Raw genomic sequence first — 4,422 nt, 5'->3', positions numbered from 1 at the left:
TTGTGCCTGTGTGGTGTTGACAGACTCTGTTCACTATAGAACAATCTTAAGGCTGTTATTAGGCTCTACAGTCTGATTCTGCACATTTCAGAAAGCAACCTAAAGTGATCTCCTTTCTTCAAGAAGATTTTGAAAAATCCTATAATTAACTGAAGCAGTCATGACTCTGAAACAAGCAGTCATTTGCCATCCTACCCACCCTTCAAGGAAGTTCAAACTGGGAAAGAGATTACTCTAAGCCTCAGCTCCATAACAGGGCATCTGCTAAAGGGAAGACTAGCAGTACTTACCCACGAGTCCATAAGTAACTTGAGCCTACTGCTCTATACTCAGCTCTCCAGTGTTCTAAACCAGTGGTTTTCAAACTTTTTTTTTCTGGTGACCCAGTTGAAGAAAATTGATGCCCACAACACAACGGAGCTGGGGATGAGGGGTGTGGGAGGGGCTCAAGGCTGGGGCAGAGGGTTGGGGTGAGGGCTGTAGGGTGGGGCTGGGAATGAGGGGTTCAGGGTGTCGGGGCTCAGGGCTGGGGCAGGGGTTGGAGTGCAGGAGGGGGTCAGGGCTTGGCTGGGGATGCAGGCTCTGGGATGGGGCTGGGGATGAGGGGTTAGGAGTGAAGGAAGGGGCTCCAGGATTGGTAGGGGGGCTCAGGGTAGGGACTGGGGTGCAGGGTTGGGCATAGGCTTACCTCAAGCAGCTCCTGGTGAGCAGCACAGCAGGGGTACTACAGCAGGCTTCCTGCCTGTCCTGGCACCATAGACTGTGCTGCGTCCCGAAAGTGGCTAGCAGCAGGTCGGGCTCCTAGGCAGAGGCGCACGAGCAGCTCCATGCGCCTCTCACCCGCAGGCACTGCTCCCCCAGCTCCGTCCGGCTCTCGCCTGCAGGCACCGCCCCCACCCCCAGTCCCCACTAGCCGGAGTGCAGAGCCAATGCTCAGGGCAGGGGCAGCGCACACAGCCCTGTGGCATAAAACACCCCCCACCCCAAGCCAGACCTGCTGCTGGCTGCTTCTGGGGTGCAGGGCGGTGTCAGAACAGGTAGGGACTAGCCTGCCTTAGCCAGGCAGCACCACCTACAGGACTTTTAACCGCCCGGTTGGAGGTGCTGACCAGAGCTGCTGCAACCCAGTGCCTTACATTCTGTCATGACCCACAGTTTGAAAACCACTGTTCTAAACTACCCTTTGTTGCTTCCTGTCACCATCCTGTGAGTCCCTGTGTTAAGTGCACTTCTAGTCTGATTTTAAAAAATACATTAGATATGCTCTGCATACTTAATCATATCTAGTTGTGTACTGTGACACTTTAGAGTCCACGCAGCTTTGGGACAGGGAGCTGAATGCTATACTGACTTATGCATGAGTTTAAAAAAGTCTGCTTCAGGGCCATATTTTGCTGCTAGTTATGCAACTGCATTGATGACAAATGGAGTGTAAAGGTATAACTGAGGACCAATTTGAGCCTGTAGAACATCTTAGAGTGGGGCTGATGCATGAGGGAGTGAGGGCAGAAATAAGCTTGACTTTTACGTACCAGTTGGAGTATGCAGGGCTTTTAGCTGATGGGAGAGGTGTACGGTTTTTTTTGGTTTTTTTTTACTAGCTATCAAGCTATAATTGAGTAGTGAAGGTAGATCTACAGTGTAACAAAAGGAGCAAGGATCCTTGAGGGGGAAAAGTTATGTGTGCACTAATTTAACTAGACTAGCATAATTCATTTGCATAACAGGAAAGAATTGAAGTTATAGCCTTAAATTGGGGCTGGGGGTGTTTGATTTTTGCAATCTACACATTTTGTATTGTAGCGTTTTGGTGCGTAATAAGTTGCTGTGTGGGAAAGCAGTGTCAAAGATGCAAGATTTGAGTTTCAATCTGAACATGGACTTGTGAAGGATCTAAGATCCTACAAAAGAATCCCCTGGTGGTGGGCACACCTCAACAGAAGCCCTGTTGGTAGCATTCATGTGCTTACCCCACAGACTGCATTTAATTATAGCTGAGAATTGAAACAGTCAGTGAAGGTAGAGATCTCAGAGGGTAAGTTCATCTATCAATTTAAACACAGAAGTGTTCAATACTTCTATCGTTACAAAGAAGCAGGATGCTGCACTTAACATGAGGAAGTACTTTCACTTCCAGTAGTAACTGAAACAAGGCTGTTTAAACATCCTCTTATCCTTACCAGAAGTTGTCAGTAGGCCTGAATAATTTGCATGCAACGGTCATAAGTGTTGGCAAAGAACTTCGAGGCTTGCTGATTATTTTTAATCTTGGAATATCGGGGATATTGCAGGAGACTGGAAAAGTGCTACTGTTGTGCTAGTAGTCAAGTTTAAACAGATGACCAAAGTAATCGGAGGCAGGCTAGTCTGACATCAATCCTGGGAAAATAAGGGGGAAAAAATGATTCAATTGATGATTAAAGGACAGCAATATAAGGCTGCTCAACATGATTTTTATGGAAGAGATCTTGTCTACCTTGGTTTCATTCTGTGGGGAGATGATGATTTTGGGTAATAATTGCATAGATACAATATACTGAGATTCTTAGACCTATGTAGTACCAGATGACACACTGATTAATAATTAGCACTACACTATCAAGCACACATTAAAAGGATTAAGAACTGACTGACAAATCTCAAATAGTTGTCAATGGGGAAACATCAGATGGGTCTGTTTCTAGTGGGGTTATGCAGGATCAGTACTAGGCCTGATACACTAACACTTTCTTCAGTGATTTGGAAGTAAATATAAAATCAGTACATTTGCAGATGACAGTGGTAAACAAGGTCAAGGACAGGGCCGTCATACCAAGGGATCTGGATTGCTTGGTAATCTGGGCCTATTCAAGTAATGCATTTTAATATTGCCCAATACAAAATTGGATTCCTAGGAACAAGGAATGCAGACCACACCTACAGAATGGGGGCAAGTGAATCTTGGAAAGCAGGGACTAAAAAGGATTTAGGAGTTATGTTGAGTTGCTTGTCTACTATAAGACCCCACTGCAATGCTGTGTTGAAAAGGTTAAAGTAATTCTTGGATATATAAATGGAAGTAGTGTGTAGGGAGATTCTCTGTTTATGGCATTGATACTAGAATAGTGTGTACAGTTCTGGTGTCTGCATTTTAAAAAGGGATGCTGGGGAAAAAAGGGTGAGAAGACAAGTGATCCTGAGGGCTAGAGAAAATGCTTTACAGTGAGAGACCAATCCATAATTCTGATGGTCTTACCAAAAAAGATTCAGGGGTGGCAGGGCTTGTAGAAATAGCTTCATGTGGAGAGCCTACTGCATACTAAAAGTGCTCTTTTAACCTAATATAGAGTATAACAACCACCAATGGCTGGAAATTGAAACCAGACACCTTCCACTCAGAAACTAAGCACAAATGTTAAACAGTGAGGGTGATTAATCATAGGAACAAACTACCAAGGACAGTAGTAGATTCAAAAGAATGGCCATATTGGGTCAGACCAATCATCCATCTAGCCCAGTGCCTGGTGGATGATGCTTCAGAGGCAATCTGGTCCTGGTGACTTATTACTATTTAATCAGTTTGTTCCAAAACCACCTCCACTGATGCCTCAATCTGAGACAGTTCCTCAGGTTTGTTACTGACAAAGAATGACTGGTATGCAAATCTCCCTTCGGTCCTCTGCAGTGAAGACCAAAGGAACAATTAACTTTGCTTTCCTGTAATTGCCTTACCTTCCTTGAGTCCTCCCTTACCACCTTGATGGGCTAGTGGCCCCATTGATATTCATAGAAAAACTAACTTTTTTTTGTCTTACTAGTTCAAATTCTTCATACTTTTTCACTGGGCTTGCCAGAGTTTTTGCTCTTTTCTATTTTCCTCAGTAGCTGCCAGGCCGGCTCCGCGCTGTCTGTCACAGCTGCTAGGGAGGGGCAGGCGCTGCTAGTGGTATTACATGTTCCCTGGCACAACAGGCTCAAATCCCACGCCGGGAGATCAGCTCAGGCCTCCCTGGGCTGGTCCCACGTGCTCTAGGCAGCGTGGGGCTTTCCTAGTAAAACATCCCTGGGTGAGGGGGAGCGCCACAACCTGGGGCGCCTTCGGTAACGGCTGGGCCGCCCCCTGCCCTGCCCGCTCCAGGCCAGGGCTCGCTCACTCCCTCCGCGCCAGCTGGCTGGAATCGCACTCACACGAACACACGTTCAATCGTAAACGGCCCGTTTACATGTAGGTGAGGGGAGGTCTTATCCCACGGGGTAACCAATACTTTCGCAAAAGGGTGCTCCTCTCCTGGCCAATCAGAGGAGACAGTTTTGCAGGCGGTTTCCAAGTACCTCTGACGGATGCGTCCACTGACCAATGCTCGTCGAAGGCGGAAGGATGATGATGCGGTGCCCCATAGGTTGGCTCTCGAGTGGGCGGGGCTGGAGGCGCCCGGGCGCCTG

This window comes from Natator depressus, chromosome 6 (genome assembly GCF_965152275.1).
Source record: "Natator depressus isolate rNatDep1 chromosome 6, rNatDep2.hap1, whole genome shotgun sequence".
Taxonomy (NCBI): domain Eukaryota; kingdom Metazoa; phylum Chordata; order Testudines; family Cheloniidae; genus Natator; species Natator depressus.
The sequence above is the reverse complement of the archived record's forward strand: the minus strand, read 5'-3'. Positions refer to the sequence as shown.